This window comes from Peromyscus maniculatus, chromosome 11, assembly GCF_049852395.1.
Source record: "Peromyscus maniculatus bairdii isolate BWxNUB_F1_BW_parent chromosome 11, HU_Pman_BW_mat_3.1, whole genome shotgun sequence".
NCBI classification, from domain to species: Eukaryota; Metazoa; Chordata; class Mammalia; order Rodentia; family Cricetidae; genus Peromyscus; species Peromyscus maniculatus.
The window spans coordinates 96,492,312-96,515,088 of record NC_134862.1 but is presented as its reverse complement, the minus strand read 5'-3'; the positions used below and the strand labels follow the sequence as shown (position 1 = coordinate 96,515,088).

At 43.8% G+C, this 22,777-nt stretch overlaps 1 protein-coding gene across 23 annotated transcripts in view; it reads right to left on the bottom strand.

Moving 5' to 3' along the window:
• Esrrg (estrogen related receptor gamma) overlaps window positions 1-22,777 on the bottom strand; it is a 630,688-nt gene that overhangs the window by 563,072 nt on the left and 44,839 nt on the right. For 3 of the 23 annotated variants that reach the window (XM_076548163.1, XM_076548176.1, XM_006972072.4), the window contains exon 1: window positions 11,916-22,028. The exons of 15 other annotated variants lie outside the window; for them this stretch is intronic. The gene's annotated coding sequence lies outside the window, so the exon portion shown is untranslated. 5 more of the 23 variants (XM_076548166.1, XM_076548178.1, XM_076548173.1 and 2 more) reach the window with 4 other exon arrangements.

Below are 22,777 nucleotides of genomic sequence, written 5' to 3'. Positions count from 1 at the left end.
AAGCACTTTGCCTGCTGAGCCCTCCCCCAATAGGCCCTGCATCTTAACAAATACCAGAGAAAACCCCAGTTTGTAGCCCTCAGACAGTGTTTTATGGAAAGAGAAAGCACAAATCAAGTTTCTCAGAACTCCGGGAGTATGTGCATGTGACCCCACAAGCAACCACTATACCTTATCTCTTCTTTGTGTATTTTATATCATTCAATCTTCAAAACATAAATTATAGATAGCCGTAGGAACTGAGGTTGAGCAATGTCAAGTCACTTCATCCAAGGGGGTCAGCCTTTTCTAACAGAGAACCCTTTGGGGAATAAACAAATGATGGGTATCATTTAACCACTGGATCTCGACTTTTCTATCCAATTCTCGGGCCTACCCCATTTATGTCAGGCTCAGCACATAAGCTCCAGCAAGCCTCATAGCATGGATACTGTGCATGCTTGTGCATGTGCGCGCGCGCACACACACACACAAACACACAAAGAGAGAGACAGAGAGACAGAGACAGAGTCAGAGAGAGAGCGCAGGATTGATGAGCACATGTCCATGTTAGCCAGAAGTCATCCTTGGATGCCATTTCTCAGGAATCATCCACTTGGTTTTTGAAAGATGATCTCTCTTAACTGGAGCTCATGGTCATCTAGGTAGGCTAGCTGATCCTTGGGAATCCTCCTGTCTCACCTCCCTAGGGCTGAGATTACAAGTGCAGGCTACCATGTTGGGCTTTTCTACATGGCCCTGGTGATTGGACTCAGGTCCTTGTGCTTAAGAGGCCAACACGACCAGCTGAGATATCTCCACAGCCCTTCATCCTGCTATGAAAACAGGTATGGGGACTCCATCTCCCCTATCTCAGGTGCTGGGTCTGGGAACTCAACTCACTGATCTTCAAGCAGAAGTCCTTTTATATGAAGAAAAAGTTGGAAGTCTCTGAACAGCTACTAGAAAGATAAATCATCCAGGTGCCCCATAAATTCCACTATTCAGAATGCTGATATATTTCTAGTGATTTGTGATGTTGTCCCTTCTGAGTTTTGATGACAACTTAGGTTTAATTTGGCAAAGGTAAAATATCTAGCCATGACAAACCTGATTCTCTATACTCCCAGTCCTCTGGTTGGCATGAAAGCAGCAGATCTCAGCTTCTAGATGCTTCCAGCCAAAATCCCCATTGGGAATATGACTTCTCGTGTGGCATTTCCAGGAGGAAATCCCACTGTTAAATGTATACTTGAAGGAAATCCCAGGAGGCCTGCTTAGAGAAATTTTATTTTATTTTTATTTCAAACTTAAGTGGGCTTGAACTCACCCCTATGGTGATATTTTAAGAAGAAACCTCCATCTCCTTTCTGCAAACTCAGAAAGAGATTCAGGGCACAGCCAGCTAGAAGGAGACAGTCACAGGTGGGAAGGGACACCTCATGTTTGCAAGGCTGGACTGCAGAGAATACTCACCCTGCATCACTTACATACTGCCTAAAAACTAGCGCAGTCAATCACGATCATAGTAGAAGAAAAGACAGACAGGCGTAGGGGTCTGTGCAGAACTGGACCATGCTGTGTTATGCAAACTTTCTCCATTCTCTCTCAAGACCCAAACATAAGCCTACTTTTATGACAGGAATCCTTATGTCCTACAATAATAGCTCCACAGAATAAAAGCTTGAGCAACTGGGAGCATTTAGGAACACAAACCCTCCCTGTTTCTGGACGCTCTGCCTTCACTGCCCTGTTCCTCACACTTCCTGCCAGGAGCTCATTATTGTCCCGCAGGCTCCAGGATTGGAGGGTACAGCCACTGTACCTCCACTGTGAAGTTGCTCTGGGGCTGAGATGAATTGACGCAAATGCAGAGACTTTGAACAGTGTCTGTTACATCCAGTGAGTTCTCTAGAATCTGAAGCCATATAAACTGTGGCTGTGGCAGTAGGTGGCTCTGATAGCCATGAGACACATACTGTGATTTCAACATTTGCAGAGCAAGTGTGTGGCTTGTTTGCAGTCTATAGAGGCTTCCATGTCTCTTCTACGGCCTATGGGGAGAAGTCATAATTACAGTGCCAACCATCTTACAAATCAACAGTTATTCCAGCTACCCACTTCCACTTGGCTTTTGTATTCTGCGTGTGTCTAAATCGGGTCCTCTTGGTCTTGACACTGTCAATAGTTGAGAATTGATAACTCATCAGTGTACCTGTTGTTGGGGGTAATGCCTATTCATTATGTGATGTTTTCAGCATCCCTGGGGCTCCACTCACTAGATACCAACAAAACCTTCTATCCAACTATAATAATCCAAATTGTCAAGATATTGTCAAATGCCCCTTGAGGGAAAATTATCACAAGCTCAGAACTACTGGTCAAAATTCATTTTGGAACAAGCAAGTAAGGTCTCTAGATCATGCCTTGGGCATAAGATAGTCACCGTACAACAAATTTGACTTACACAACAAATAGCATTTTACCAGCAGTAAGTGAAACCCACAGCCTGGCAGGGTCAATGAGATGTTTAGCTCTAACAAGCTATGGTGAGCAAAATAGTCCAAACTTCTCCATATATGCAAACTCAACATTTAATTTTCTGCAAGATTACCCACAATAATTACAAAGTTTCCATAATACAGCCTCAAAGGCTTGGAACTCTGAGATACATAAGAACTGATCTGTTATCTGTTATCCGTGCCATGTACTGTGTCCATGTAACAAACCAAACAGGTGTGCACAATATTCTCCTCTAATTTTTATGAGTATTAAAGTGAAACTTTCCTAAAATTAGATTATTTAGCTATCTGGCGAAGAGAAATACACAGCAAACCCATAGCATAAAAGCAACCCCGCCATTACCAAACGCTCACTTTGTCCATAAACGTGTGTCCTTTAATCGAATATTTGTGCCTTGTGCGTTCTAAATCATAGTTTGACATTCTAAAGATGCTAAAATATTTTGTGGTAGCTGCTACTGGTTCATGATGGCTCGAAGGTAACGAGTTGACAGTCACGTGACACCAGTTTCCTCCATCTGCCAGTAACACACAGACCTTTTGAAGCATTCTTCCGATAGCTGGACTGGGCTTTCTACCGGGAATCTGTAGTCAAATGCTGACTATGGTAGATCAACTCGAAGATTTCAGAGCCATTATCAAAAGACATAATTTCTTTGTCATGGTCTTAGCATTAAGCTGGGTCAAGAAATCCATCCTAAAATACACACAGCTGTATCAGGACCTTATTTACCTGATAGTCATCGAAGCTCACGGGAGAGAAAGCATACATGCATTTCCCCTTCTGATGGTCACGTGACTAACGTAGCCATATTCCAAATCAAAACAAATAATAAACAGACAGCCACATTTCAACTGAGTATGGATCCAGTGAATTATTTTTTAAATTAAAGGTACTGGATTAGGAATGTTGCACCATCTCACACTTCATTGGCTGTTCTCTTTAAGATGATGATATAAGGACAGGGCCGCTCTGTGGCATGGGGAAGCAGGTGGGCCCAGAACTAGATAACACAGGACTTAAACTGATAAGCACAAAGTCATTTCACTCTTTCTTTGAGTGGCCTGAGTCCAGGTGAGAATAGATTATGTCTCTGCTCTACTATGTGACCTCATAGATACTGGGAAATGATAGAAACAGAACCATACAGGGAACAAACAGAAGAGGAGATTGGCATCATGGGAAATCCTTCCCAGGACACTGACCCTCCCCTGCCTCCTTCTCCTGCCCTCCTCTCCTCCCACCCCACACTGGCTTTTCTTTCTTTTTATTATTTATTTTATTCTCAGTTTTGTGTGTGTATGTATGTATATATGTAGGTTTGTGCACCTGAGTACGGGTGCCTGAGGAGGTAAAAAGAAGGGGTCAGATTTCATGGAGCAGGAGTCAATTGTGATCCCCTGATGTGGATACTTGGAACAGAACTCAGGCCCAAGCAGCAAGTGCTCTGAACCACTGGTCCATCTCTCTATCCCTTGACTTTGCTAGTCAATGGAGAATAAAGTATGAATTGGTGCCACCTTACAGTCTTGGCTACCACACTCAGGACATATGACCTTCAAGTGTTTTCTTCCCTCATTTCTCTGGGGCCTTCCTCCCTTCTCAGTCTACTCCATACCCAATCACCAGTCCTACTTTTTATTAAGCCTCTTCCAGGTTGAAGATCCTGTAAGATAGGATCAACTTGGATCTAGATACTTAGAGGAACCAGTTTCTAGTATTGTTATTTTTTAACAAACTTATTCTGAACAAGCCGATTCATCATGCAATGCTAACAACTCAGCTGTAAAAGGAAAATGATAATTTGTGACTTCAAAACATTCACCACACAAATACCATGTATTATTAGAAGAAATATTTATATTTAGAACAACAGAGAGTCATTTTGCATATTGTTTTACTTGAAGCCATAAGAAGGCAATTATTGAATCAACAATCATACACTCAGACTCTTTTACACAAGGACAGTCATATGGTTCTGTGACCTTGTAAAGGGAAAGGCAAACAGTCATGGCGTCTCCATTTGTTCAGTTCCTTCTCTCTACCTCCAGCATGTCAAAACACTGAAAACTGGGAATGGGGAATCCCTCAATTTTCCCCAAAAAGGGCTGTGAGCCTCCAACTGTGGCCTTAATTCTATAACATTCAAACTATCTTAAGTAGTCTGACCTTGATAGTGACCTTGGGAATGATTATGATTTCCCAGTCCCCTCTTTGCAGTCTACCTTGGACCAAATTCCATTCCCGACAAATCACAAACAGAAGTTTGGCATGTTATTGGTTTTGACCCCCTGCACTTACGTCAGCCTACATCTCCCAAACGAGCATGCAGAGCAGGAAGGACCACTTGCAAGGAAACCCCATCTGCTCCACAGACAGAGTGCCAGTCCCACATCACAAGAGCCATGGGTGGCCACCTGGGGAGAATGCCATAGCACCCGGTGGGCCCCAGCAAGCTAACAAGATGGCACAGTACTCTGTTGAGCAGCACCCAGCCTTTGTTCTCGACAACAGGAAGAACCATAGCTCTCCATCACTCCCCAAAGACATGACATGACGACGGCCTTGCCGGATTGTAGCAGCAGCACACTTGTATACGAGGATAGGCGGGCTACTTCATCAAGACCCTCAGTGAAGACCTAGGTGTGTGTGACTCTCCTCTGCCATGTGTCCTCCAGTTTTTACAAGTCAATGTCATCACAATCACATCACTGAGAAGAGAGAGGAGGCTTTCTCTGGGGTGTCAGAATCTAGAGGACAGCTTTCCTGCCTGCATACGAAGCCCAGTGGCTTGGTTTCCTAATGTGCAGTACTGAGAAGGAAATGTGGCTTGTTTAGCTCAGAAGATCTTTGAAGATTAACTTAAATGGGGAGGGGTATTTTTAAGTGGAAAGGACCAGACCACACTGAATGCATAGCTTTCTCTATGGATATTAGTATAATCTGTGCCCAAGCTTCAAGAGTGTAACCAGAATTTAGGCTCCCCTCCCCTCCCCTGCCAGGGTTAATGTGTGAAAGAGTGTGGAAATGGTTCCATTTTTGCCTCGTGCTGATGTACCAGCTCTTTTTCCTCTTTTTGTGTCTATCATTACTTTTGTATGAAACTCTTATAACATAATATAGAAGATTGTTCCAGACCTAAAGATTAAATCGTCATCATGAAAGTCTCAAACTGTCATTTTATACTCACTCTGGTTTGGACTAAATAATGTCAAAAAATCAAAAAATGGGTTAAAATGAGAATGACCCTAGACTATCTATTTTCCCTTACTGAAAGGGCTGCCTAAACTGCCTAAATATGAACTAAGCGCTCTCTCTCTCTCTCTCTCTCTCTCTCTCTCTCTCTCTCTCTCTCTCTCTCTCTCCTCCCTCCCTCCCTCCCTCTCTCCCTCTCCTCTTCTCTCTTTCTTCTTCCCTTCATCTTCCTCTTATTTCTCAATTTTCATTCTAGAAAATCAACTTTTCTACTTTTTCTGAAGAAGAATGAAGTCCTAGAAACTGTCTCCATTTGAGAGAGGCAGGATGCATACACACCCTGGGAAGACATCAGACTCCTAACCCACCCCCGCCATTCATTGGCTGTGGATATCTTCAAGGCTTCCTGTTCTGTTTGAAGGATGGGACTGAAAATGTCTATCACATTAGAACAATGAGGGGATTGGATCAATTAGATACCACACATTTCACATGGAACGGTGTCTATTTAAATGGCACAATAAAGAAGAGCCATTATTTACATTCAAACTAAAAGTCAACTTCTATATTTGTAACATCGAGGATAATCTGAAGGACGGGAAATTGGGAGGAGAATCACAAGGTAAGACACTGTTCTACCAGTGTTTAAAACAAAACAAAACAAAAAACCAACAATAAAAATTAAAAAAGAAAAAGAGCCATCTCATTGTTACTAATATTTACTGAGTATTTAATGTGAGGCAGGCACTTTTTTTAGATGCTACACTCATTAATTTAGTCCTCACCACGGTCCTACGAAGTAGCTGGCATGATGATTCCAATCCACAATAAGAAAAGAAACAGAGTGGCTCCGTTGATCATCTACCTCATCCCAGAACCTTAACATGGAGTCCAGTTCCAGAGCTATGTTGGAAAGCATCCTCTAAGGTCATGAAGATCATGTAGGATGGCACCTTCAAGACCAATTAACAACAATAAAGTACTGGAGTCTACTTCTTACAGCCTTCCTATTTAAATGACTCCAGCTGCTCTTAATTCACCAACATTCTAATTTCTTCCCTTGTGTAAGGAAGAAACCAGTGCATCCAAGCTAAGGTTTTAAGATCTTAGAGCCCTGGGCATCACCCATCAATATCAACATTTTTGTTATCATCACCGCCATGGATGATTCTGTGCCAAGCAACAAGCAATTCTTCACCTATATGTGCTACAGTACAAGGAAATGTTGAAGACTATTGACCCTCCCCCAATCTAGATGTACACTTACAATCTTTTGTTTATATGTCTACCACACACAGGCAACTCCACCATCAATCTCTAAAAAGGGAAGACTGACAAGTTTGCTGCTACCTTTCACAGCCCATAAAGGATTAAGCTAAGCATTTACCATAGGTAATTTAGTGTAATCCTTGGAACAAACCTACTACATTTACATTACAGATACTTTTAGCTCAGTCTCTCAGCAAAGGAGGCCACAGACCCGATTGGTCAACTGTCTTTCTCAAGATCACAAGGGTGTTTAGAGGAAGCCACAGCCCTGATTGGTCAACTGTCTTCCTCAAGGTCACAAGGGTGTGTAGAGTACAGCTTTACAATTTGACCTAGATTTCTGTCATTTCTTCCTGTAGACACTTTGAGACGGCTCACCATTTTCTAGACTGGGCGGTTTTTAATTCTATGTATAAGCTCTCTCTGTTTGTAATCTGTTCCACTATAAGGCAAGGCTCTCAGGAATGTGCCAACAGGAAGGAGACCTCTGAACTTCTATCCTGACTTCACACTCAGAAGTTTTATGACCTTGAACGCCCGTATGTTGAAGCAAATGAACCACTTCCAGCTGCTGCCTTGTAGGTTTTGTGATGTCTGGAAAATGGCTTGCTATCGTCCTCCATTCTAACCAGAAAAGATCCTAGAAAGGGTTCACTGTGCTGGTTTCACTTGGTGGCCAGACTATCGGGCAAGGGTAGTTAAGGAAAAGGCTGGCTGGGAAGTGTGAGAAAGACATCCACCTCACAGCTGTCCCTGCCTGAATAGTGCCATGGGTAAACAAGAGCTCCTCTCTAGAGATCTCGGCTGGCAATCTGTTTTCATTCCTTTCTTGGGGGAGAAAAAGAGAAATTCATATTTTCATGGAGAATGTATTGCTTTCTACACGAAACTGCCAAAACCCCAACTGGAGACAAAATCCATCTGACAAAATCCCTTAGCTGCTTTGATTCAGTTCTTAAAGGAGATTAGTTGTTGGAAGGTCACACGGAAGCCGTCCCACTGCACACTACAGTGTGGAGTTTCAAAGCCTTCACTACTGAAGGGATCTCCGTGCTTGATGCCCCCTCTCTCCATGGTGTTTAATCAATGAATCAACAAATAGTTCCTGAGCAAGGCTTCCCTGGGGTCTGCAGGTCACTTCAGATGTGACTCTCCAGTTCAATAGTAGGAGAAAAGAAAAACAGATTTTTTTTCTGACTCCTCTAAAAGTTCCCATTTATAAAACCAGAGCTGGCATCAAAAGGCTGCTGGACTCCTGTCTCTCTTTTCCCAAGCTCTGTGATTCATACAGAAAAAGGCAATGCAATGTAGCAGAGAGAACACAGGATGAAGACAAAGGAAGGGGAAGACTAGAAATGGAAGAAAAAAAAACCTGGAAGGGTTGAGGAGAAAGGACTGAAGGAATATGACCTTTACGCCACAAGGACAAAGGTCAAAAGAGAGAGAAACAGCATTTCAAGAAATGTCTCCTTGATGGTGTAAACCCTCTGCTCACAGACCTGCCGCTACTGGTGTTTAATAGAAATAACAACCTTGGTGGTCAACTAAGGAGCACCGAGGTTTAAACTCATAGGATTAGGGTAATCACCACTTCCTAAATTTTGTTTTATTTATTATTATTGTGTACATGTACCCTCACTCTATCTAGCAAGAGTGTCATATATGGAATTGAATGTCTCAAGTTTAAATGTCCTTTTTTCCTCAACTCTGTCAATGGGGTTCTATACAGTCTCAACACCCCCAGTATCAAAAGTCCTAATCTGCAATAAGAAAATTTTAAAACTCAATTAATCTTACTAAATAACTTTGCCTGAAAATGAAAAGCATGTAAAATATCATCTCAGGCTTTGAATAAAAGGTTGTGCAAAATATTACATGATGCAGTACACCGACTTGCAATCTCCCAGGTGAGGACACACGACTGCAGGGGCAGGTGGAGATGTAAGCTTTCCTTCCCTGGCTGGCCCACAGCAGGACTCTCCTTAACTATGCATTTTCCAACCAAAATAAACAATGAAACTAGTAAGAGTTTATTGAGCACATACTGTGCCAGATAGGGTGCTGAATATTTTCTACCCAGGATCCCTTCTCACCCTCCCAACCATCACTGGCATGCATTAATGCCCTCCGACTATTAATGAGGATACAAAGGTCAAAGGAGAGATGAAGCCTGCTTACACAAAATCTTAAGGTTGTGCAGCCCGAAGCAAAGACTCCAACACACATCTCCACAGACTGTGCCTCCTTCCAAATCCCCGGGGATGACACTTTCAGTTGTGTCCTTCAGCTTAGGCGATCAAGGTGAGGAAACATCAGGAACGGCGTTTTTATTATAATTACCCCAAACCTCTCTCTGATATGATATTCTCAACATGTACCTGAAAATCCTCTCCCCCGACACAACATGAGTTACCCGAGTTCCATCACCTCTAAGCACAGCTGGTTTGAAAGTACCAAGCAAAACCTAACCCCACATCCTCACCCAAGACATTCCAAAGAACTTGTCAGCCTAGGTATCACCGGGGCACTCCAGCATATTCAAAACACTGATGTAAAAAACAACCACCACTTGTCAATATAAGTACCGTATTAGCAGGTAGCCCTTCCAGGTCTGAGCAGTTCGCTACATAAAATCTTGAGAGCAGATGGAGAGGCTGATACTTTTGGCTCTCCTTGAGCTCCAGGCTCACATCTTCCAGGGGCTTATGGGTCCCACCTCAGTGATGCTAATCGGTTAATATACACCTGAAGTCTACACAGCTCAGCATGACCTCAAAGGCTGTCCAATTATGTAGCTAGTCAGAAGAGTCTGTACATCAAAAGAAGGCAAAATACAAGTACGTCACTGTCGCTGTCTCTTGTTCCCAGGTTACGTGGTCATATGCCACCCAGGGGGGTGGGGATGGAAGCAGAGCCACCCCACCCCCACCGTTCAGCTCCTCCACTTTAAGACAGACATGCCTAGCTGAGTCCTTAGCTTCAAGTGTCCATGCAAGTTTCAGACTAAGAGCATCCTCGCTCCTCTACACTGTGTTTGGCAAGGCCCACCTCCAAACCCCAACAAGGGCATAGCTGCGCTTCTGAGATGCTCTCGGGCCCGCAAAGTGGTGGGCCGGAATTTCTCTGCTTGTCTCTAATTTCAAGCACAGCTGGACACAGTTCGCCAAGCTAAGCATGAGTTAGTACCTAACCCGGGTGCAGTTCGTTCAGGTTTTTTTTGTTTGTTTTTAGTTGAGATCAATCTTATAAAGACCATCATTTACACATATGCTTCACCATCCCTTCCAGAGAAATGCAAGTGTCATTATGAGACCTGGCCCTCTGAATCCAGAAAAGCTCTAGAGGCATTAAAATACAAACAAACAAACAAAACAAAAACCTCAGGTTGGACCCAGTACTCCCCCTCCCCACAAGGCTCCATGTGCTCATTACTATCCTGCAAAAGTTGATTTGAAAGCCAGTAACATATTTTCAGAAAGACTGGGGTTACAGATTAATCCAGAGAACAGGGAAGAAGCAAGAAGACAGATGTGCCACTTCAGAGGGACAGAATGGAGGGACCTGTGATCCTGTTTCAGCTGGTCTAGGGGACGTGCAGTGTGCAGCAGCACGACCTTCCACAAAGAAAACCCCAATATACTCAGCCCTATTTTTGTTTGCTTCATTTCTAAAATAAAGGTACTTACCACCGAAAATCCACAAGTCCCCACACTTTGCCCACAGCGCACAGGCCACCTTCCTCCTTGGAAGCCGAGTGGGGCCTGTCAACTTCAAGGAGATCCCTACTCTAGTGGGTTAGAACTAGGCAAGGGGGGGGGGGGAGAAAAAAGACAAGCTTTCCCTTTAAAACTGAATACAAGCGGACACCAAATCACATGACCTTTTACCGTAATTTCTGTTAAAATCATTTCATGTCTGGTTGCTCCTGCTCTCCTGGCTCATTTGTATTGTTTACAACAAGCCACTGCACGGCCAGTTAGTGGTGGCTGACTCCATGGTTACCCGTTTTTACATTCACTAGTTAAATGGAATGCATCTGGGCTGTGGGTTCCAGGGAGCAGGCTCTTAAGTAACCACAATCCAGCTATCAATCAGGCTAATCTGAGAGAAATTAATCTTATAAACATAAGTATTGTTGCAGATTAAAAATTGATAGAAAGGGGCCACCAGCTTTTATAGACTGGAGTTCCGAAAGTGGACAGGCTGAGATTCACCTCAGAGCCTGGCAGTGTTTGGTCTGTGGTCTTCCTCTGACAGCCAGTCAGACTGGGGGCCTAAAAAGCTTTCAAAGGTAAGACGACCACCCTTGACAAACAAATCCACCACCACCTCCCCCAGAGCCCCGAGTCTTTCTTTCACCTGGGTAGCCCTTGGAATCAAAACACAGGTTTAACCAGACTGCAATCCCAGCAAAGTAAATTAAACAGATGCATACAGGACCGTCAAACACCAGACAAGCACTGAGTAGGATTCAATTAAAAACGAACCTCAGAGGAATACGCTATGAGTAAATTATAACTGCAAACTAGTACAGTTTATGGAGAGCAAGCATGCTACAAACTCATTCCATTGTCCATGAATTTTTGTAGTTAATTCTTTAAAAGCATTTCCCCAAAGCTAACTTGTTTCTCAAGATGGACAAGACCCACAATCATCGGCTCTAATAAAAATTGAGGAGTTGTAGAGCTTAATGCCCACAATAATTGGCCCACGAGTCACATCTATGTGCTAAATGAGAAGGGCAAATAGCTAAAGCTAAGATATTACAACCCCGTCTACTGCAAAGTCACTGTATCAGAGGCTACAATTGATCTGTTGCCTCCGAACGAATTGAAACTGAATGTAACATAAGATCGGAAAAATCCCTCCTGTACTGCTAATCGGATATTGTATAATGGTTGATTGCAGCTCTGCCTTGTCCTATTGCTGCCTGAATCATACATACTTACACGTTCTGGGCTCTTCCAAGAGTTTGGTGCAGTTTCAAGGACAAATGTCTTAAGCAAGTCTCTCTACTGTGCAGCAGGGAGCCTGCTCGGATCTGATGACAGGAGCCTGGTGCTAAATCTGACAACAGAGGAGGAAACTTCCTGTGTGAGGAGGGGATCTGGGAGAGGCTCGGGTTCAAAAGGCAGCCGGGAAGGTGCTGCTTGGTCTGCTCCGGGCTGTGTGGACCGACAGGGTAGCCAGCCGCTGGGCTGTGTTTGCAGCCCTGCAGAAAGGAACCTTTACTGAAAACCAATGGTATCACATTTCAGAGGAGCCCGTGCCAAGTGCTGGAGAGCAGAGCAACCTTTGACAACTTCACACAATTCACCCCAGCGGACTCCAGCACAGGTCAGGGAGGAGTGTGGAAAGAGGCTCCCCACCGCCAGGTCTCATCTCCGTGTCTCAGTCCAGCACCCAGCTAACCAAAGGCTAGCAGCCGCTGGACACAGCACCAGTGCAAGGCACTCCCTGCATTTAACTTGAACCCAGCCTCTGCCTTGGCTGCTCTCACCCACCATGTCCTATAGGCTAACAGAACTTCATCAATTCATCCAGTCTGTACTTGTGTGTATGTGTTCATGTATGTTTTAGAGTGTGTGTATGTGTTTACATAGGCGTGTGCATGTTCATGTATGGGTCACATGTACATGTAGATGGACATCCTGTGTCTTCCTCACTCATTCTCTACCTTATTTCTTGAGACAAGGTCTCTCACTGAGCTTGGAGCTCACTGATTGGCTACTGGCCACAGGAGCCTCAGGAATCCTCCTCTTTGCTTCCTTAGCGCAGAGACTGCAGCCACGTGGCTCTACTCTGGCTTTGTACAAGTGTGCTGGGAATTGGAACCCAGGTCTTAACGCTGGCACAGCAGGCACTTTGCTGGCTGAGCTACCTTCCCAGATCCTTGATCCAAAATCTTCAAGTGTGCTTGCCTCTGTTTTTTCCTCTACCCATTTTGTCTGGGAGCCCCATGATGATCCTGAGAGGTAAACTGAGAGGAAAATAATGCAGGATCTAGTCCTTTCATATCAAAATCTAGACTGTGACAATTGGGGGTGGGGAGCGATTTTAAAACAACTGTGTTGTCAAGACAAACTGAAAGTGACTGCAGAACATAACTCCAAGTGAGCTCACTAACCTAAGAGACCATGGGGCACCGAGAACAGATGAGTAATAAAGAATATGGGACCTACCCTCCAGTACGGGAACCACATTCTCCAGTTCTCAGTCTTAATATGGAAGAGGAGAAGCATTGAAACTCGACTATCTCCAAGAATGAAAGGTGTTCTTATCTTATTACAGTCTTATTTTTTATGGGGGGGGGGGAGGAGAGAGGTAGATGTAGAGTTCAGAGGTCAGTTCTCCCCTCCCATCATTTGTGTTCCAAGGATCAAACTCAGGTCATCCGACTTGGTGGCGGGAACTTTTACCCACTGAGCCATCCACCCCTTTGGCCTTCTGTGAGGAAAAGTAAAGGAAGATAAGCGGCAGTGACAGGGGCCATGATAGGGGATGGGCAGTGACTAATAGCAGACACAATCCAAATCACTGAGCACTCCATTATCTGTGAGGTCCATGCTACCTTGCCCTTCTCGCTTACCCCTGTGATGAGACTACACAAAGGCCTGTGGAAAAGCATTTTTCAATATTGTGCATCTTGCTTCAGAGGGCAGAAACCACAACTGGCCTCTTCACAGAGGCCAGAGGAAATGTTTTGCCCTCCTTGTCTAAAGGCGGGCCCAGCAGCTGCCTGGGAAAATGGTGAACTACGTGAGGCCTTCTTTTTGCATGTTGGCCACACACTGCCTTCTAGGAACAGTAACGATGCGCTCACGTGTGAAAGCCACCCCATGCCATGAATGGAGTCGGTTTAACTTCTGTCCTGACTCCACCACTCCACCCACACGAGATCAACAGTTGCTCAGAATATCCATATTTCTGTTTTTCTCATCTATGAAAGGGATGCAACCTCACCGCCGTTCAAGATTTTTGTGAGGATTTAAAGGCTAACATATGTTGGGGACAGACCTCAGAGCCTGGCACTCAGGCATTCACAAACATTTACTGAGCCTCTGTTAACAGTCAGGCATGGTGCCAGACACTGTGGGCACAAAGTCAATCACAACACAGGACCTTCCCTCAAAGCACAAGTGCCCAAGAGTTAAGTCTTCCGCCCTCCCTTCCTGTAATCTCCGCAGCCCCGACTGAACACACAAGAGCATTCCCAAAGCGTCTGTCTGGGGGCTGGAGAGGCAGTGGCAGGTAGAGCAGTGGCCTAGCCTAGCATATGTCATGCCCTGGGTCCTTCTCCAGTACAAACACAACAAAACAAACAAACAAAGACTAAAGGGAGCCGGTCCTCTCAGTTGACCCTCCCAACAATTTTACGAGCTAGATGAAACTAAGGCCAGTTTGTAAATGGGAAAATGGCATCTTCAGTAGGGCACATCTAGTAAGCTGAAGCCTGAATGTCAATGAGGCTCTCTGGTGAGCACAAGCACTCCTTCCGGGTGGGTCATATTTTGTACAGTTCTTCCTCATTCTGTACTTAGGTCTTGTTTTTGTTTGTTTACAGTGCTGGGGATGGGACCTAGACCCTGTACCCCTGCCCTATTACCTTAACAATCATTATACCTCCCTAAAAGCAGCATGGATGCCTTAACGCAGAAACTGTCTCTTAAAATTATACTGACCTATCGGGATGGGGAAGGTACGGCATGTTCAGTACATTTCTCTAAAGTGAAAAGAAACCTGAGCTGGGCTGACTGTATTAACTGGCCAATTTCAGAGACACTCTCAATACGTGATGGCATGGGGGTCATCTGCAACTTGAAAACAATCATATGTCTATCAAAGTTCATGACACCAACTCAATTAAGCTCCCGGGATTTTGTTTTCCCCTTGTTTAGCACACATCTACCAGGAACTGAAGATCCCTTGGTTTTCACAAAGGTGAATAGAAATTGGCTTTCAAGCACAAATTTGATCTCATGGCATCTTTGATTTCTAGTTTGACTGAGTTTCTAGGTTTAACAGATCACAAAGTGTGGAGTTCCCCCCATCATTATCTGGGGAGTGAGCTAAGGACATCCCAGTTTCAGATAGAATCTAACTACATTTCTCTCATTCCGTGACTTTAAATGCATTGTCTGTACAAACAGCCCATTTCTTGAGCAATTCTTGACCTATTCTTTACTGCATGCTTTGGAATACAGTTCATTTATAATGGCAAAATTGGCTAGGCTTTTATCGGTGAATCATTCATAAAAATATCCCTAAAAGATACATATACCACACCTCCACTTGGAGTCAACTGATATCTTCCATTCATTACTTCTAATCTTATACCCATGAAGACATATTTTTCAGATGCAATTTATATCACTATTGTAAGTATTTATCACCAAACAACAATTCCCGTAGCCTTCACAAAAATGCATACATTTTAGATTAATATCAACGCTATAGAAAAAGTACAAAGGACAGGCAATGTTTGAGACAAACAAAACCAATGCTGAATACATTGGTTTGGTTTCTAAAGTCATGTACTTGTTTATTTGGACAAGAAGTGGCCCCTGGGAGGGAACGTAAATAAAGTCGCTGATGTCTTGGCGCTATCTGTTTCAGAAGCACCAGGCCTATGGAATGCCTGCCATCTTCAGCACCTCTGGGTCACTCCCTGCTTCCTCCCTCTCTGCCTTGCTCCACAGGAAGCTAGAAAGCACCAACAAAAGAGGCTCTGCAGTGAGATCAACTCACTCTCAACTGATCAGATCCCAAGGGTCAGACCTGGTGTGTGGAGACAGGTCAGCCTAACAAGTCTCACTTGACCTTCACAACCATCTCGAGAAGCAATGCTTTGATTCGCTACATTTTCACAAGTGATAAAGGTTCAGAGAACTAGTAATTTCCCAAAATTACATTAGTGGGTGGCCCAGCAGAAATTCTAAAATGAGAATGGGAGACCTAATTCCAAGTCTTTTCCACAGAATTCACAGAATCGTCCCCTTAAGGGAAGACAGGGAATGGTCACTTGCATTCATTTCCCTTGTTCTTCTATAGATCTTGTTTGTTTGTGTATTGTTGTCTTGTTTTGTTGTTGTTGTTTTGTTTTAGACAGGTGGTGTTCTAACCCTGGTACCTAAGGCTTCAGTCTCCCCAGTGCTGTGATTATAGGCATGAGCCACCATGCATGACCCTTCATCTGCCTTCATATCCCACAGCTCAGTTAAAATAGGCCAGGCAATATTCACACACACACACACACACACACACACACACACACACACACACACACACCTCTTTTACCTGTCATTGCCTTGCACCTTTTCTTCTCTTATGTCTTGGCCTATGGCTTCACTGAGTAAATTTATTTATCTTTCTCCATTTTTTCCTCTCTCATACTTTTAATGAATTTCAGGGACAAAACAAATCTTATAGCAGGCCATATCCTTAGTAATAGTACTGTTTCAATATTTCAGGAGAAAGGGAAGTCTCCTATTTTGCTGTTGGTCTCTAAAATTCTAGAAGTTTCTCAAAACCCCTTTCAGCCACTCTGCAAGAGCTCCTATCTACCTATCCAACTTCTAGATCCATGTGCAATGTCTTAACGCTCAACCCTCGAGTATCCACATACTGAACTTGGACTCCGTTCATTGTGACTCGGTTATCTGCCACGTTTATCACTTGTATCACAATGGAACAACTATTTTCACATTTGAGGTGTCACTGATAAAACAATATTTCACTCAAACAGGTCACATCAGCTATTTTGATCTGGCCTAGGAGATTGGCAATATAAGACTGTTTTTCGCAGAAAGAAAAGGTCTGTTTAGGACAACCGATATATGGCATATAAAGAAAACACCTGTATTCAAATCTGAACATCTAAGTCCCATGAGGTGTCCATTCCAAGCCAATGAACTTGAGCTCTGCTACATACTCTGCACACTGTCATTTATAGCCTTGGCATATGGTCACACATAAAGAAATAGCTTCTAGAACAAGAGTAAATGGGAGCATTTGTTGTTTGACTTGTTATTAATCTTAATCACTTAAAGGAGAATCGAAGGGAGAGTAAGCTGGAGGCCATCTAGTCTACTCCTTTTGGTTGGCCCACAGATACTAAAAGGTCCACCATTGTTCTCCGATGGGCTGGCACCAGATTCCACAGATAATGGCTTCCTATCACTGCTGCTGACCTTTCATGGCAACCAGCGTTCTACCATCTCTACATCATGGGTAAAAAACAAGCCCCCGACTCTCAGGGTGATTGGCCTGAAGCATCATCAGAACTGTGTCCTAATTCTGCAACCTTCAGAAAACAAATGCCCATGCTAAACTGACGATGAACTCCTCACAACTGAAGGGAGCGCTCATTTACACAGACGACTTTGGGTTTCTCTCCACACACAATAACTTGGAGGAATATATAGGCTGTGTTTACGGTGGCACAAGAGCCGCAGTCTCTAAGAAGGGCTATAACTTGCTAACAGTCTTCCTGATTTATGTCAGGAAACATACAGGGCATGAAATGATTCCTGCAACCTAACATTTTCCTCAAGAACGCTGGTGAGCAGAAGATAGAGTCCCCAGCTGTGGGGATGGCTTGCTCCTGCTCCCTTTTCAAGACACATGTATGTTGAGCAATTATATATGCTCTGTCCCTGAAAAGGAGTTTTACATTAGTAAGTGGAAAAGAAGGATTAAAAGAGAGAGAGAGAGAGAGAGAGAGAGAGAGAGAGAGAGACTAAAAAAAGCAAAGGAGGCAAAGAGGAAAGTAAAGAATCTATTTCCATATAACGTTTACCTTGTAAAAAGTGATTGCCTTCTTAAGATAGGCAATAAATAATCTCCCTAAGTGCAGGCTATGAGGATGTATAGTTATAAACTATCACTCACTAGACAAATGTTAGTTATTTTTCTTGTTAGTATTAACAGATATGGAAATTTGTTTCACCATCTACAATTGTGCTAATAAAAACAGGTATTTGTGAATATAAATTATCATAGTCAGAACATCAGCCTTATTAATTGAATATATCTAAGAGTGAGATCAGATTTAAATGGGAAACATATATTTTGAAACACAGCTTACACAACCTCTTAAATATCTATAAAACTGGAGGTATAAACATTTTCCTTTGCTTCATATAATGTTGGCACTCTGAGTCTGTAGTCAAAACAATCAAAAATCTTTGTTAGAAATGCATATTTTCTAAGGAAATAAAACAATTTGTCTGTAACTTACACTTTATACTATAGAGGAATAAAACAAGGGAATCATGGTTTAGTGTCCTTTTCAGAGTTTGATCAAGGTTATTTACCTGAGCAGACATGCCCAGAAAAAGGTAACTCTGAGTTGAATCTCTGGTATCCTGGAAATTTCTAAGACTTCATCCCTTGGCTTGTGGTAATTATTATTATTATTACATAGTTGAATAAGCAAAGTGCCTTTCAACATAGGAATATGAGCAGAGACAACCAAAAACTTTACGTGGCGCTGTGACGTCACTCTACAGCCGCAGGAATCACTCGGTAGACGGTGATAAATACATTTGCATGTGTGTGTGCGGTTATAAATACATTTGCACATGTGTGTACAGTACCTATGTCCCAGGGAGGATGGAAGGCTGGGTCTCTATCCAGTACAGTGGAGGAGGTAATCTAAAGAAGAGGTCTTGCAACCAGGGTAGAATACTGAAGGGTATCTAACCTCCAAGAAAAAGAAAAGGCTCTTAGCTAAGCACCCAGAGAGCTGTAGCCTCCTCCCAGGAAATGTTCATTCAAAGACTTTTTAAAGGAGATTTTCCCTAACACACTCAATTTGAGGGATCAGAACCATTAGATGTATGTGTTGACAACTTATTTCAAAACCTTGGGAGATATTTCACAATTATCACCTTCAAAGAAGACCCTTTGGGCTTCTTAGTCTTGGACCACTGATTCTAAACTCTATACAATGATGGCTTGGGATAAAAATAAATGAAAGTTGACTATTTGGGGCAATATCCTTGGGCTAGGGAAGGAAGTAACTCAGTGGTAGAGGTCTTGCCTGGTTTACAGGATCCCCTGGGTTTCTGCTCCAATACCACCAAAAGGCAAGGGGTTGTGGGGTGGGGGGGCTTGTTTAGAGTCCACAGTTCCCTACCCCTAACTTTGGCCTGAGAGCCTGTGAACATGTCGCTAATTCTTGCTCTGATTCTGAAGGCCCGGTTACTCTACTGGAATGGCAATGGGCACCTAAAACCTGAATTGTAAAGCCCTGTTACATCACAGCTGTAACCAACCCACAACAAAGTCCTAAGAGACAGTGTCTCTTTTACACAGAAAGCCCCAGTATGTTATTTTTCACTTTAGGAAGATAATTTTAAAATGATTTTTTTTTTTTACAGAATCACAATATTGTGATACTTAGTAATCATTATTTCAAAGTGACAGATGCTATTGTTCCTGGAGAAATGTTCAGTCACTTTTCTTCTACCAGTGCTTTGATTGAAAGATTTGCCAAGTGCCCCCTGGAGAAAACTGAAGATCTACATTTAAATAGAGATATAGTCCTTCAAAATGCATAGTACCTAAGAGGCAGATGCTGCCAGGGCTCCTGAGTGAGGATACCTCAGATTGTATTAGGCACATTCCAATGCTGTAGCTATCCTGTTTCATGGAGCTCAGGCTATTTCCATCACAGTCCCTTCCCTCTGTACATTCTTCTTAGTATTGGTCCCGAGAAGTTAAAATTAAACCTTGTTCCAAAGCAAAGCGCTCACACTAACAACAAGCAATTATGACCGTACATATCATTCCTGATGTGTACAAAAAAGACCACAGAAGATAGCTTGGCCAGAAATGTTAAATAATTGAAGAGTATAATGACTTAATAGAGTAGTAAGCTTGGTTTACACTGCAGCCAATTTAAGCCATAAAAATACTGTGTAAAAATTTTATCTTGTGGTTGACCATTACATAGTCAATCTATTATTCAAAAGTCCCTACCTCTTCAGTGTTTTTCTTCATCAATGTGGCTTTCCCTCAAAAGCTTTCTATCCCAACAGTTTTCCAACAATTTCCAAACAAATACCAATTATCTGCTTTGTTTCATAAAATCCTTTCACTGGGGGTGACCTGGTCTTCCAGGTCCAACTGAAACTGACGTCACAGGTCAACCTCCAGAGGCAGCTTTGACCTCCTCAGATATGAGTCGGTTTGCACCGAACAGAGTGGAGCACACGAGACATCAAAGTAAACAAGTAAATAAATAAATGAAGCTACCTGATTGCCACCTCTGTGAACAAAAGGAGAATCTCCTAACTAGTCCTCTTTCCTGTGGCAGGTGCACCCAGGGATATGTCTGTTAGAACATGTCAAGGGACCGAACGGAAGTTTGCCTTGAGTGTTCAACTAAGGTATATAGTAGAGAAGCAGGAGAAACAAGTCATGGAGGAGATCAGTCTCAAACACAAGCCCATTAACCCTGGCAGGCGCTTGCCAAAATTCTCGATACAGCTGAGAACAAGGTCCCTGGAAAGGAGGTTATTCAGATACTGTTTTCGGCAACATGCTCCTGAGAGCTTTTTGGTGGTCTGAGTGCTTAGCTAGTTAGTCCTTATCTTACTGGGCTGCCACACTCACGCTGAGTCAAATTTGGAGCTCAAAATGAAAGATGAAAGATCTTGAAGATCACTTAATATTGAAATACTGTTGTGGTAATAAGTGGTGCTCAGTTGGAGATGGGAACATGGCACTCTCTGGTAACCTTTTAATTTCTGGAAAAAATTGCACAGAATAAATTGAGCTGCACACACACGTGAAAACCTCATCGATTGATCTAGTCTCTTCTGTTGAGCAGAGAATACCAGAAGGTTTCAGGATATATCATACAAGAACACTTAAATGATTCTGATTTACTAAGGGGAAGGAGCCATCTTTTTTTTACCTCATCACCACAGTCAATGGACAGTTTAATGTGCAATACGATGCCATTCACAATAGATATACATTTAATACTACGTAATGCAAGTTTAAAGAGTTAGGAGAATTGCTTTAGGACAAAATAACGAAAGCACGGATAGCAGACGAATCAATGCTTGAAAGATCCTGGAGGCCCTGCTTCCTCACAGCCTGACTGCTTCCTCAAAGCAAGGAAGCATCCCCTTCAAGGTCATGTCACCTCCATCAGCAAGGCCATGCCTCTGCCACCCAGGAGCTCAGATCTGAGAGGCCTTCAAAGTTCCCTCCCTTTGTCACAAAGACAGAACTGTTTCTCAGGTTGTTTAACTCAGTTTGGTAACACCCAATCTACTGGACAGGAGAAAAAAAAAAAAACAGCCAAAGACAGGCTAAAGCCACTCCGTGGTCCTTCCGGCTATCTTCCCTCAGACACTTCTGACTTCTTTTTTTTTTTCCTGAACTTAAGTGTTTCTGAACTTGGGTGTTTTCCAAACACCCTCTGGTATTTGGTCTTTGGGCAGTGTGGGAAACAAATGAGTTTCTCTTTAAAACTAGTCCAACCATTCAGCTGCCCTGAAAAATACTTCAGGGGCTGCAGGTCTTCACATCTTGAATTACTGGGCAGGGTCCTTTGAAAGTAGCAGGAGGTCATAGGCCCGTTTGGCAACTCAGAATCCGCCCAAACAAAACAACACAATTAATAAACACATATACTCAGTCCTCAGCGCCAAAGGCTTCCTGGGGGTTTGGGGGGCCGGGAGTGGGGGGGGACTCAAGGCAGTTCCAGAACTGCTTGTTAAGGTTCTGGGTGGAGGAGAAGGTGCATCTAGGAGAAGGGTCCCTGCTGAAAGGGAAGAAGAGAATCTGGGAGCCAAGGAGGGGTGGGGAGGGGTGGAGGTGCATGGGGCTCTAACCCGCAGGCGCTCTGATAGAATCAAAAGGTGGCAAGGAATGATAAGCAGTTTGAAATACTTAGTCCAGTGACCTCCAGACAACTTGGGTGACTTCCTCCCTGGGGAAGGTGAAAGCCTCGGGAAGCCTGGAGAGGAGGGGAAGGTTCAGAGGACAGGAGGGTCACGCAGCACCACAACCGCAGTACTGCCCCACGGCAACAGCCTCCAACTCCTGACACCCCCGTGCACCCGCAGCGACCCCTGCCCCATGTCCCTTTGGCCCCATCCCCTCCCAGCCCCGGTGCCCTAACTCTGCCTTAGGTCTTGGCCACTTTACCAAGCACTCCAAGTCTGTAACCAGGAAGGGGGGATGGGAGGGGTGTTGAAAGAAGGAATCTAACAGCAATTCAAATTTATCTGTGTCTCCAGCACACACCTGACAGTTTTGCAGTCTGGGCCAGGCAAGTCTGCAAGAGGTGGGCACTACTTATGAGTGTGTTATTGAGAGAGGGTGTCCTTTTTCTTTTTCTTTTTCTTTTCCTTCTTTCTTTTCTTTTCTTTCTTTTTTTTTTTCTTCCTCCAAGAGACTCTAAGCAAGTGAAGGGGGAAGGGGTAGCAATACGGATTCCAAGCCGGACTGCAAACACAGATGCAAATGTCTGTCTCCAGACGCTGATGGTTAAGGATGGGGCAGTTACCTTTGGCAGGGTCAGAACTGCAGCAGGTTAATCGGGTGAGTCCTCGGGGATTTTTTTTTTTTAATTTTAATTTTTTTTTTCAAAGCAGCCGTAGCAGCCCCGGTTGCTTTGGCTTAGGAAAGTCTACAAACCCCCCATGCAGGGACATCGCACATCTCACACACGCCTCCTTGAGCTGGGCTCCCGCGACCTCGGCGGGGCGAGGGGGTGGCGGGCGGCCGGCGGGCGGCCAGGGCCCGGCCCCAGGCTGTGTCCCCGCGCGCGGCGGCCCTGCGTGGGCCC